Source organism: Octopus bimaculoides, chromosome 4, assembly GCF_046866305.1.
Source record: "Octopus bimaculoides isolate indiv1 chromosome 4, ASM4686630v1, whole genome shotgun sequence".
In the NCBI taxonomy this organism is placed as follows: Eukaryota; Metazoa; Mollusca; class Cephalopoda; order Octopoda; family Octopodidae; genus Octopus; species Octopus bimaculoides.
In genome coordinates, this window is record NC_142931.1 from 13,475,224 (window position 1) to 13,490,405 (window position 15,182).

The following is a 15,182-nucleotide window of genomic DNA, read 5'->3' on the forward strand; positions in this document are numbered from 1 at the left end:
ATTTTTAGCAATGTAGGAAATCTCTTAACACCCTAGTCACATTTAGTGAAGTTTGTAAATTTCCTTTTTTGCGAAATGCTGCAAACTCCTGTTTATATCAGTTTTATATTTACACATTAGCGAATCGACAAATCATCCAATTATTTGGGCGGCGAAAACATAAATATAAATAACGAAGAGAGTCTAGAAACAGGCGAACGGTCGGGCGGTCTTAACTGATGAGGCAACAGAAATTAGATCTTATTTCTAGCGATATAGGTGTTTCTTAACACCCTAGTCACATTAGCTGACGTTTGTAATTTTCCTTTTCGGTGAATCATTGAAATTGCTGTTTATATTAATTATATATATATATATATATATATATATATATACTCTTCTACTTGTTTCAGTTATTTGACTGTGGCCATGCTGGAGCACGCCTTTAGTCGAGCAAATCGACAACAGGACTTATTTTTTGGAAGCCTAGTACTTATTCTATCGATCAATTTTGCCGAACCTATAAGCTACGGGGTCGTAAACACACCATCGGTTGTCAAGCGATGTTGGGGGACAAACACAGACACACACACATATATATATATATACATATATACGACGGGCTTCTTTCAGTTTCCGTCTACCAAATCCACTCACAAGGCTTTGATCGGCCCGAGGCTATAGTAGAAGACATCTGCCCAAGGTGCCACGCAGTGGGACTGAACCCGGAACCATGTGGTTCGTAAACAAACTGTATATATATATATGCAAACACAAACACACACATTCATACATACATACATACATACATATATATATATATATGCCACCAGAACATCTTTAATATCGCCAAAGCGAACTTACCGATCCTTGCACAAAGTAAGGAATTGAGAAATATCATTACAGATCAAAATATAACTCTCAGTAAGAGACAACCTAAAAACTTGAAAAAACTATTAACAAAGGCAAGGTTTGACCTCAGCAACAAAAATCAAACATTCACTGTATCCAAATGCAATGATAGCCGATGCGGCACATGCCGATCAATCCATACCGGCCCATATATGAACACAAAAACAGGGAAAATATTCACCAATGCGAACATGAACTGCAAAAGTAGAAATCTAATCTACTGCATTAAATGCCCTAATTGTGAAGAATTGTACGTTGGCCAGACAGGTAATGCACTATCGGAACGCTCACGGGTACATCGACAACAGATTAAAAACCCAGAAGTCCGCCAAATACCACTGAGTAACCATCTAGCAACATGTGGTCATCAAACTTTTATTATATTTCCATTCCATAAACTTTACAACCGGAATGAAATTGAAAGAAAATGCAAAGAAAAGGACTTTATTAAGAAATTCAAACCCACTCTTAACAAACAATGATTAAATCCATCTTACTTGGGGTTTAAAAATATTATCCCTGTAACCAAAACACAAAAAATCTCTCAGATATCATCATTTCTGTAAATAGATTTGGCATCATTTCTAAGAACAGCCAAACACCTACTGGGGTTTAAAAATCTTATCCCTACAACCCACACAAAACAATAAATTAAAATATCATCATTTCTAAAAATAGATTTAACATCAATTCTAAAAATAGCCAAACACCTACTGCTGCCGTCCAAAGGAATTGGTATAAAAGACAGAAAACCAGCCAACTTATTACAGTCTGTTAAAGTCTGTCATACCGGCCATGACGAAGGGAAATAGCCCTGAAACTCGAGTCGCCTTTATATATATATATTTATATTTATATATTTATATATTTGATCCTTTATATTGAACACTCAATATTTCATCTACATTCAATACTTTCTTTCATGGTGCCATCCATTTTTATTTTATTTTATTTTATATTGTATATTGTATATTCCATATTCTATACCCCACATTAGTTCTGCAGGAATATAAATAAAACATAAAAAACAGACAGTGTTGGAACTCTTTTAAGCAAAATAATATATTCCTCTATACACAATCATACAAAAAACCCACATTTTTTGTATTTATTTTTACTCGCATATATATATATATATATATATATATATATATATATATATATATATATCAATCAACGATAAAATCCAGCGAAATTCTTGAAGATAGAGTCAGTAGATCTAGTGGTAATCCAGGCGGAGTGCTGGTATGTGGACAAGGGACAAAAACAACCAGTAGTTGTTTGAAGGGCTATAACCCTAAACGTTATTCTCATTATATTTCTTTCATTAGGTATATTTAGTTTCATTGAATTGATTCTGTGGTTTTTGTTTCGATTAATTTTTGCACACGTTTTCCGCCATCTATTTTTGACTTGTTTTTCATGCGTTGTTTATTTGTGCGTTTCCTCCGTACCTAATAATCTTACTCTCTTTCTCTTTTACTTGTTTCAGTCATTTGACTGCGGCCATGCTGGAGCACCGCCTTTAGTCGAGCAAACTGACCCCAGGACTTATTCTTTGTAAGCCTAGTACTTATTTTATCGGTCTCTTTTACCGAACCGCTAAGTTACGGGGACATAAACACACCAGCATCGGTTGTCAAGAGATGTTGGGGGGGGGGGGCAAACACAGACACACAAACACACGCATATATATATATATATATATATATACATATACATATATACGACGGGCTTCTTTCAGTTTCCTTCTACCAAATCCACTCACAAGGCTTTGGTCGGCCCGAGGCTATAGTAGAAGATACTTGCCCAAAGTGCCACGCAGTGGGACTGAACTCGGAACCATGTGGTTGGTAAGCGAGTTACTTACCACACAGCCACTCCTGCGCTCAGAGATGACCCCTCTGCTTCACTTTACTTATGTATATTCCTACCTATACCCTTATGCCTACGCAGAAGAAAATCATCGGTGCTCCGTCGATTGATCATAACAACTAACATTACATACCTTCAAACAAAGACTTCCTTTTCCTTTCTTTCTGTATTGTCGCTTTTTACTTTTTTCTTATCACAATATTGTTCTCATTTAAACAACCCTTCTCATTGGTTGTTCATTCTCGTTTTAAACAACCTTTCAACTCATTTAAACAACCCTTTAATTCCTATTTCTAGCGAGTCACAGAACCCTAGACCTTTGACATAATTCCTTTCATAAAGCCCGAGTATCCTAACCACATCGACTTGCATATATTGTGTTATATATCATAACACGTATGTACGTAAGTTGATATATATGACCTGAATTTTATCCACAGATTTTAGTTTTCAAATATCGAGAAACCATACCAAATACGAAAAGACTATATTGCCGTGTGTCTGTATCTCTCTGTCTGTATTGCATATATGTGTATACTTCTGTGTGTATGTATGTATATGACTGTCTCTTTTTACATGAGTCTGTGTGTCCCCGTATGTTAGTTTTTAATATTTATTGAAGCTAATAATCTCACAGACATAAACACGTCATTCCATACTTAATGTACTTACCGCAGAATAAGTTTTGACAAACAAATTACTAGTCTCGTTGATATATGAACTCAGAGTACAACACCTTTGACTAACTTAAAGTATTATTCTGTTTATGCTATTATAGCCAGACTTCAGAACAAATTACCGTCAGCTGAAAGTAAAAGTCGAGCGGAGAGAATTCTCTCCAATTCTAAGATGAAGAAAAGTTGCGTACACTCTAATGTCTTCCCTTGTGTGAATCACTGTTATTATTTGGTCTACATCAGAGAATTGGAAACCATTATTGATAAAAATATATACATCTCGATTATAAGTTTCATGGTTCGTATATATATATATATATATATATATATGAAATATGATACAACAGCTTGAAGTGTGTATATGCTCCACGGAGTACATACCGGTTTTCATAAGTATTATATATAGTTATTGTGTTATAAACTATTTATGTTCTTTTCAATTCAGTATCGTATGGCCCCTCGTGATTTATGTATTATGAAATAATCGGATTCCTACGACTTTGGATTTTAGGTTTTTACAAAATGAGAGATAATCAAAATTGAAGTCTAATGGAGATTATAGAAAAATAACGTAAAAGAAAATAAAAAGCACGCAAGTAATGCAAATTTGACTGATATTAACCATTCAGGGTTCTAAAATTTTGTCATACTATGTATAAATTTCTCCTGTAATTCATGGCCAAAATGATATTTCTTCGACGATGAGTAAAACTGTAGCAAACACCTAAGTGCTTTCCATCCATATTCAGGCGCAGATGTGGTTGTGTGGTAAGACGTCTACTTCCCAAATACTCGGTTCCAGGTTCAGTCCCACTGCGTGGTATCTTGGCTGGTGCCGTCTATTATACACGCAGGCCGGCGACATAGATATACATATATATATGTGAGTGTGTGTGTGTGTGTGTGTGTGTGTCTTTGTGTCTGTGTTTGTCCTCCACTACCGCTTCACAACCAGCGTTAGTGTGTTTACGTCCCCGTATTCTAGCATTTCAACAAAAGAGACTGATAGAATAAGGCCAATGTTTAAAAAAGAAAAAAAAATACTGGTGTCCATTCACTCGACTCGAGAACTTTAAGGCGGCGCTCCAGCATAGCCGTAGTCTAGTAAGGGAAGCAACTAATAGATAAAAGGTAAATGGTATAATCTTTTAGCCCTTTAGTATTCAGATTACTCTGCCAAATGCTGTGTTTATTCACATTATTTTGAATTAATCATACATTATCTCATAGCTTTGAAATTTTGATGATGCAGTAGTATATTTTATAGTCGCATTGCAGGGTAGGTTTGAGAGGTCAGATCTGACTGGTTTTAACATAAAACACGTAGAATATTTGGGCCGGAAATGGCCGCTTTAAATGCCAAACCTTTAAGTTACATTCATACTTATGTTCTTGTTGCACCAAGGCTTTTCGTATACAGTAATCTCTCGACTATCGCGGAGGTTACGTTCCAAACACCACGCGATTGGTGAAAATCCGCGAAGTAGAAACAGTACTGTATTGTATATATTTAAAATCTTATTTTTATTATTTGTATATATTTTATTTTATTATAAATGCAAAACAACACCAGAGAGGAATCGACGTAAGCTTAACTAATAAATAAATCACGATAAGTGAACCGCGATAGGTGAATCGCGATAGGTGAACCGCGATGTTGCGAGGGATTACTATAATACACTGTCTACCACAGTGATTATACTTCAGCTGAAACATTTTCCCTTATTCGTTATTCTTCTTTAGTCTTTAGTCGGTGAAACAATTAACAAAAGCTAACAAATTACAAAATATCCTTGAAAGGTTTTAAACGAAGCAACTTTGCTTGCATATATTTCTCAAATCAACAACGCCTTGTCTGAATGTGTTGTAAACATTATCTTCATTTATTTTACTATCAGGTGGTGCTATCAGATTAAGCAGAGCAAACACAATTGGTGGACGACATTCTAAATGAATAAAAGTATTAAAAACTAACACAGCCACGCATTCATGAATGCACATACTAACACTCGTCTAACTAACTCTACACACAATCACACAAGCACATACAAGGATGCAGACAAGGCATGTATTCAGCATATATGTGAATGTATAAACTCTCTTCGTGCTTGAAACAGTTCAGGATAGATACAGTCACCATAGAAGAAGAGGCAGTCAATAATAACAAGCGTATAATTTAACAATACACAACAAATTTTATACTCTGGTTCACTGAAATGTTGTTTACTAATTTTCTTTTCTACTCTAGGCACAAATCTCGAAATTTTGTGGGAGGTGGGCAGTCGATTAGATCGATTCCAGTACGCAACTGGTACTTAATTTATTGACCCTGAAAGGATGAAAAGCAAAGTTGACCTCGGCGGAATTTGAACTCAGAACGTAAAGACAGACGACTTATTCTTTTCTACTCCAGGCACAACCCGAAAATTTGGGGGAGGGGCCAGTCGATTAGATCGACCACAGTATGCAACTGGTTCTTAATTTGTAGACTCCGAAAGGATGAAAGGCAAAGTCGACCTCGGCGGTATTTGAACTCAGAACCTAAAGACAGACGAAATACCGCTAAGCATTACGCCCGGCGTGCTAACGTTTCAGCCAGTTCCCCGCCTTATTGTTTTCTAATATAACAAGTATATTGTGTCAGAGAGGGAATATGTGTGTTTGTGTGAGTGGTGTGTGTGTGAGTGGTTGAGCGGTGTGTGTATGTGTGTGTATACATGATTTAACAGCTTATAATTCGCTTTTATTTCCATTTCTTCTTATATTTAATACTTCAGAAAGAATGAAGGGTACCAGACTAAGCTCTAAACAATTGAAATTTATCCCAAATTTCTACTGGAAATTTGAAAATGCACTCGAAGTGCAGAAGCAGTTTAAGAAGTTTCAATCATATCCCTCAAGCGACCTGCCATCAAGCGAATTAGAGATAAGTTTGAAGCAGATGGAACAATTCGGAATGTCCACCCAGAATATTGTAGAAGAGCGTTGATATCGACGAATCTACAAAGCGAGAAAGTCTATTAAGAATGCATTGTTAGCGTGCAAGAAAATCTGTGAGACAAATGAGTTGTGAGATAGGAATCTCCAAGTCAAACGTTCATAACTGTCATTAGAATAGTTATATTCTAAGAATAGTCCATACTATGAATCAAGGTTAACCGGACTAGAGAGCGGAGTTTTCCGAATGGTACTTTGCATAACGTGATGATTATGTACTCTCTCGAACTAAAATTGTTTGTAGTAATGAGGCTGTATTTAAATTAAATAACTCAGTTAACTGTCAGTATTGTACGTTTGGAGACCTGAAAAATATGCATATTGCGGTAAAGATCTTACGTTAATTTACTTAGTTGTCACCTTATTGAGTAACCATCTTGTACGGATCAAACGGTTTTCCTGTGTCTATAAAAAACATGAATTGGCATCTTCCCAGTACATAGAACTTGTATCGAATGTTCTAATGCACCACAGTTCAGATATTCCAATCCGACTCATGATGTTCTTTGTGAATGGTTCTCATAGATTTTATGAGATTATTAACGATTAATATGTTCTGAACTTCTTGGATGAACTGCGGTGTTATTATAATGCCCGACTTTCTACAATGCTTACAATTGTTTTTGAAGTTTGTGTACAACGACCTCAAGACAAGGATTACAATTGCATCAGAATTTGCGTACAAAAGTTGTTGCAATATTTAGAAAGAGGGCAAGTTTTACATCGTTGTATTCCTCACATATGGAAACAATAACTGCATGTCTTTTCATTTCTTGTTTTAGCATTTTCTTTGCCATGGCGGACCTGAAAGAAAAAATAACATATGAATTGGTTTGAGGAAATTAATATTCGGTTAATTAAGTATCCTTAAATACCACTAAAAGATCGTAATATATATCAGTAAGATAAATAATACGTATGACACACGCACACACACACACATACGTACATACACACACACAACACACACACAACACACACACACACATATATATATATATATACACATACGCACACACACGCACACGCTTATACACACACAAGTGCATACACACGCACACATACAAGCTTAGACACACACACACACACGTACACAGACACACGCACACACACAAACAAAGATTCTAGAACAAGTGCGACTGAATGTAACTTTTCAGTTATATATTGTATTCTATATCATTCTATCCATTATAAGATATACAATTTTATCTACGTGTATGCAGACATATACAAACACATCTATGTACAAATATAGAAACAAAAAAAAAACACTCCAGCAAAACACATATATCAAACGGATATGCAAGATTATAACAGTAATGACTTGTTAAAACGTTTAAACAAATTAAAAGGAATGTTGTTACTTTTTTTTTTATCGATTTGTCCTTTTAATTTATCCCGGCATTTGATTGATTGTTCTGTCACAGAAGCCACGCTAGAGCGACCAATGTAATTGAACTTCAAAGATGTCGACAATACAATATTCAAACACTATTGAAGATAATCAATGTTTTCATGTTAGAATGTCAACTACGGTCAGATTAGAATATCATTCCCCTGAGACCTGTTTTTCGGAAGAAGTTTTGTTATACTTCCACCATTGTTCTTGGATTATTATTGTTATCATCATCATCATCATCATCATCATCATCATCATCATCTCGTCATCTCGTCATCATCATCATCATTAAGGTGGCCAGCCGCTAGAATTGTTAACACGCCAGGCGAAATATTTAGAGGCATTTCGTTTGTGTTTACACTCTGAGATCAAATTCCGCCGAGGTCGACTATGCCTTTCATAATTTCATGGTCGATAAAATAAGGACCAGTTGAGGACTGGGGTCGATGTAATTGACTAGCTTCCCACACTCCTAAAATTCCAGGCCCTCTTCCTTGAAAGGATTACTATTACTAGTATTGCTTCCGTTGATGTTTCTGTTTGGGGTTTCTAAGTCTCTCAACCAGAGGCCGCAAGTAACAGCAAGTTACATTTTCGTGTGAATGTTATTTACGATGACCAATGATATATATTTTTGCAAAGGAAGCCAGATTCGGCGAATTAAGATTTTGTTAAATTTGTAATATTTTTCGATTTCAGAAACGGATATCCTCAGATTGATAATGGTTTTTCTCAGATTGATAGCAGTACCCATCAGAACAATTGTTTTAGTTCTGATATCTAGGGTTTCCTGATATTTATCCATATTGTTTAACAGTGCCATTTGGTATTATCACCAAAGCTCCAATGATTACAAGTAGAGTTGTCGCTCTTAGATGCCACATTTTTGAGAACTCACATTTAGTTTTGAGAGTTTGTATTTACTTAACTATTCAAATGTTTTTTCATACGTTTCACAGTCTACCTGGACTGATTTATCTATGAGCAAACATGGTTTGTCAGTGAGATATCTATTATAATATCGACTCTGTTGATGCTTAAATAACTCGATCAGTTTGAATACTTTTAATAGGGTAGTACATTCTATTCATTATAAAAACATTTCCGAACTTTTCTATCAAGCTTACAGACTTTAACACTTGGTCACTAAATTATATTGAAACTGCAAGTTAGGATGAGTATGGCTAAAGTATTGATTGCTTCTTTCCTGTTTCTTGCATTTAGCTCTGTCTAGAGCAACGATTTCTTTATCTGTAGACCCCTTGGATTAATAATTTATTCTTGTGGCCTGATAGAGCCATTCAGTGTTTAAGAACTAATTTTATAGAAACGTCTTTAAATGTACGTATTTTGTTTCTTCACGTACTAACATGTGTAAGTTGAACTATGTAAAACGTTAGAGAAAGAGAACTTGCCGGGCGAAATGCTTAGAAGTATTTCGTCTATCGTTACGTTCTCGACTTTGCCTTTCAACGTTTTGGGGTCAATTAAATAAGTACCAGTTACGATCTGGGGTCGATGTAATCGACTTAATCCGTTTATCTGTCATTGTTTGTCCCCTCTGTAGACAATAAATAAGAAATAAAGAAACAATAAACGTTAACACACCAGGCCAAATGCTTAGCGGTATTTTATCTGCCGCAACGTGCTAAGATCAAATTCCACCGAGGTCGGCTTTGCCTTTCATCCTTTTGGGACCAATTAAATAAGTACCAGTTACGCACTGGGGTTGATGTAATCGACTTAATCCCTTCCCCAAATTTGAGGTTTTGTGGCTCCAGTAGAAAGGGTATAACATACGTCATTAATAAGCAGGGATTTTGTCCTGGAGATCCATGACAACAAGAATTTCAATGATCTTTCTTTGCATTCTTGCACATACAGGATTGCACTTTCCTCTTGGTCGCTAAAGCAAGCCTCAATTCCAATATCATCCACGAAGATGATCAATGTTTTCATGTTAGAATGTCAACTACGGTCAGATTAGAATATCATTCCCCTGAGACCTGTTTGTCGGAAGAAGCTTTGTTATAGTTCCACCATTGTTCTTGGATTATTATTGTTATCATCGCCATCATCATCATCATCATCATCATCATCATCATCATCATCATCATCATCATCATCATCATCATCATCATCATCATCATCTCGTCATCATCATCATTAAGGTGGCCAGCCGCTAGAATTGTTAACACGCCAGGCGAAATATTTAGCGGCATTTCGTTTGTGTTTACACTCTGAGAACAAATTCCGCCGAAGTCGACTATGCCTTTCATAATTTCATGGTCGATAAAATAAGGACCAGTTGAGGACTGGGGTCGATGTAATCGACTAGCTTCCCACTCCTAAAATTTCAGACCCTCTTCCTGAAAGGATTACTATTATTAATATTGCTTCCGTTGATGTTTCTATTTGGGATTTCTAAGTCTCCCAGCCAGAGGCCTCAAGTAGCGTTCTTTACTTCTAATAACCTCGGTTTTTTGCATTGAATATGGCCACGTAATTCCTTCTTTTTCTTGCTACTTGCTTGCTCCCTTGTTCGTCCTTCTGTTCTTGAATTCTCCCATTACCTCACAACCTTTCTGGAAATTTCTAGTCGCCGATACTATTCTTTCTGTGCTACGTCCAAGTTTTACAAACTCAGTAAAGCAGAAGTAATGGTGTCTTACATAATGGTGTTCTACATTTAGAAATCTTTTATCTCCATCCTTTCTTGGTAAATATAAATCTGCACGTGTTCAGTTTGAGCAGCTTCCTAGTTCTCGTATCTAAGTTCTCTAATTCTCTCGTTGTCAATTTTAGAAAAGGAGCAAAGTTTCTTAATACTAGAATCACTCGTGTATTTATTAGTTTGAGAATATTTGGTTAATTTAATTTTGATTCGAGCACCGTCTTAATTCCTCTCTTTTATCCTTTGGAATTTATTTTTCTCTCGTTTCTCCTTCCATTATCCTATCATCCTTCCTGCATCACCCCCAGGTACTTGTGTCCTTCATTATTTCTCAGCGATGTAATGATATCAGTTTGTGGTAATATTATACTATCAGAATTTATCTTTCGGCCTCTCTTCATAATTAACATTACAGACTTAATTACGCTAAACTTCATTACAATAACCTTCCTAAATTATCTTACTCTTTGGATTAATGAATAATAGTCTTTTTTCACATTTTGTATACAGTTTGACATCATCCTTACATAGTAGGTGATTTATTTTAACCTTAGTGTCGACAAATAATTATCATCATCATCATCATCCTTATTATTATTATTATTATTATTATTATTATTATTATTATTGTTCAGTAGTTTTATTTTTATAACGTGCTTTCACTTCACTACCGAGCGCAGCTCTGTGCGCCTTGGGTATGTGCTGTGGTTTGCTGTGGTGCTTTTATGTTTACTGTATTGAAAGTGTTTTGCGAAGAATGTGTGCAGTACCCAGTAGTGCAATTTTCTGTATGTTACATATATTTGTAAGTCCTGGTATTTTTGTTATGTATTTGTCTGAGTATTTTTTAATTATACCTAAGGCACCTACTATGAGAGGAATTGTTTCTGTTTTTAGACTCCACATTCGAGTTATCTCTATTTCCAGGTCTTTGTATTTTGAAAGTTTTTCCATTTCTTTTCGAGAAACGTTGTCATCTGCTGGTATTGATACATCAATTAGAAAGCATTATTATTATTATTATTATTATTATTATTATTCAATAGTTTTATTTTTATAACGTGCTTTCACTTCACTACCGAGCGCAGCTCTGTGCGCCTTGGGTATGTGCTGTGGTTTGCTGTGGTTTGCTGTGGTGCTCTTATGTTTACTGTATTGAAAGTGTTTTGCGTAGAATGTGTGCAGTACCCAGTAGTGCAATTTTCTGTATGTTATATATATTTGTAAGTCCTGGTATTTTTGTTATGTATTTGTCTGAATATTTTTTTTATTATACCTAAGGCACCTACTATGATAGGAATTGTTTCTGTTTTTAGATTCCACATTCGAGTTATCTCTATTTCCAGGTCTTTGTATTTTGAAAGTTTTTCCATTTCTTTTAGAGAAACGTTGTCATCTGCTGGTATTGATACATCAATTAGAAAGCATTTTTTTTCTTCATGATCTTTGACAACTATATCTGGTCTATTTGCCTTAATTTCTCTATCTGTGTGTATTGGCATATCCCAGAGTATGGTTGCTTTCTCGTTTTCTGTGACCTTTTCTGGCGTGTGTTTATACCATCTTTTTTCTGTTGTTATTCCATAGTGTTGGCATTATTATTATTATTATTATAGACATCACACAATATACAATATCGTGAGGTTGTTGATTGAAGAAATTGTATCTAGTGGGGCTTTGTACCGTTTCTCAAAGTCACAACAAGGACCTCAAACACAGTACTTTACGCAATAATCGTACAGTTCCAAGTAATGCCGACAATTGCTATACACCGAGATTGTTGGGTATTTCTAAAGTTTTCGGATGTTTTTTTCAGGTTGGGTGGTATTGAAGCCAATGCTCCGATGACAGTAGGGATAGCCATTATGTTTGACTCACGTCGCTGCCACATCTTAGCGATCTCAATTCTTAGGTCTCCATATTTATCAACCTTTTCGTTTTCTTTCATGATGACATGCTGATCTCCTGTCACTGCCACGTCAATTATTAGGCACTCTCGTTTATCCCTCGTAAATGTTATTGTGTCCGGCCATTGGTGTTCTAATACCTGGTCTGTTTGGAAGTCGAAGTCCCAGAGGATTTTTGCCTTCCCCTTTTCGCCATTACTTTTCCCTGTATATGTTGGTACCAAGAACCCGTAACCTCATATCGATACTTACGGCATAGTAGCCAGCGGAGGTTTGGGGCTACCTTGTCATGTCTACGCTTGTACACTTTCTGCACAAGACTTTCACAAGCATTAACAATGTGAGTCACACTTTCGACCCTTTCCCCCACACATTCTGCAGAGGTTCGTTGCACTCGTATGGTATATCTACTTTATCACTGAGTTGGTATTCAATGTCTGGTCCTGGGTAGCGATGATTAGGCTTTCAGTATTCTATTTAGGTCACACATGTTAAACCACCTCCACGATGATTCCTGGTCTTTTAATTTGTTGGTTTCCATGCGGAGTAGTGTTTCTTCTCTCTCGTTGACTTTTCTTGATCGGAATTCAGGAGCACTCTTAAGTCCATTTTTGTTAAATCCTTCTGCCTTAGCAGCATTCTGTAGCAGGTCTTGTTTGCTGCTTATCTAATATTCTGCCATGTTTCTTCTTTCACTGTTGATGCACTCCCGTACGCTAATCTGCTAACGTCCACTTTTACCCCTCTTCGTGTAGCGCCTGTATACATTCGCTTTAGGGTGGAGGGCACCACACGTTGTTGTTTTTTGGGGTAGTGCGATCGAGTTGGCTAATCTCCGCTTGTGATGATAACTCACAGCTTATTTTGCTGGGTATGATGGAACGTGTCAGCTGTTCACAGCCAGCAGATTAAGGTGACACTTGGTCATGCTTCAAGAATCCTGCGAAGAATTATTGCATTTCCAAGCAATGCTGATTTTTGTAGGTGTTCTACCTTCGCACTTGCACCAATCTTTTTCGGTCATGTTGGTAGTTGAGTGCTGATACTTCCAAGTGCACCAATTACTATTGATATCACGTCTACTCTCCGCAATGATCACAACCTTCGTATTTCACCCTTCAAATCGTAATAGCTGTTTATTTTATCCTGTTCTTTCACATTGATCCAGTTGTCATCGGGACATGCTTTGTCGATTATCAAGCATGTTCTTCCTTTTTTCATTATCTTTTTCTTTTTTAGTGTTCATTTCTTCTTGAATTTTTTCCTTCACTACACAATTTTCAGATTTGATGACGCCGGCCTTCGTATGTTTCAACAATAGCTCCTCAGCATTTTTTATATATCACCCTAAGCTGTTTCCCTCTACTTCGATAGAGTCTTGGCAATTGATCAAACTTCTTCCACCCTTTCTTCTCGACAAGTGCAACATATCGGCATCACACTTTGAGTGAAAGGCTGCTTGTACTGTCAACATTTTTCTGGTCTTAGTATCCATTTTCATCACCTCTCTTTTGCCATTGTATAATTCCCGCTCCATACCGAGGTGAGGCTACCGTCCACTTATTATTATTATTATTATTATCATTCTTCTTCTTCTTCTTCCTCTTCTTCTTCTTCTTCTTCTTCTTCTTCTTCTTCTTCTTCTTATTATTATTATTATTATTACTATTACTATTATTATTATTATTATTATTATTATTATTATTATTATTATTATTATTATTATTATTATTATTATTATTTTTCAGGACACTGCCTGGAATCGAACTCGGAATCTTGGGGTTAGTAGCCCGCGCTCTTAACCATTACGCCATATGCACGTGGTTCGAAATTTCCCCAAGACACCTGATGAAGTCTGGGGGGGACGGTATATCAGCTGAAACGTTGTGTTAACAACAAACAAGATAAGGACAAATATACGTCGAATGTAAATAATGTAAATGATGAGAGTGGAGTTGCTTATTCTATTCTATTTGGACATTTATGAAACTAAGTGCATAATGATTGTGGAAGTGATGGCAGAGCTTCTGCAGATATTAAAATCCTGCTGTGTTTTAGCTTCATTACTTCCTGGTCTCTGCATTGTCGTTGTTGGTGGTGTTCATGATGGTAACAACGGTGACAGCGTTGGTAGCTGCTTGCGTTAAGGAAAGTTAAAAAGATATAGAGGGTGAAATCAGCTTTTTGAGGTCAGTGGTATGAATTTATATAAATAACAGAAGTAGTGAAAAGAAAAGAAAAAAACTAGTAGAAATGTTCTTGAAAATTCTTTTACCACACCTATTGAATGAATCTGCCGTTAGCATCAATGGCTGCTTCAATACTGAGTGTGAAAGGTTGACATGTCCGACTCAGATGCTCTTTAAAAATTACTCTGAAAGTAAGATAAAAAAAAATGAGAAGTTAGAAGTAAACTGGAACTCTTGAAAGATGTATCCTCAAAAAACCGAAGCATCCTGTATAAACATAGTCTGGAATCTCATCCCCAAAATATGTTATGTTGCCTAATGAAACATATTTGTTGGGGGATTGTAGGGAAGAGCGTAGAGCAAAGGATAAGCTGTTTTGCAGTTAAATCCTGCGACTCGGTTTCGATTCGTGTTATCTAATCTTGACTTCCATGTCTCTGATGTTTACGTAAAGACTTGAGCATAACATAATGGCTTAAAAGTTTGGAGGGCAGTGGGTATGGGTAATTCATTTCATCGACTCCAATGGTACTTATTTTATCGAAATAAGTACTAACTGGTACTTATTTTATC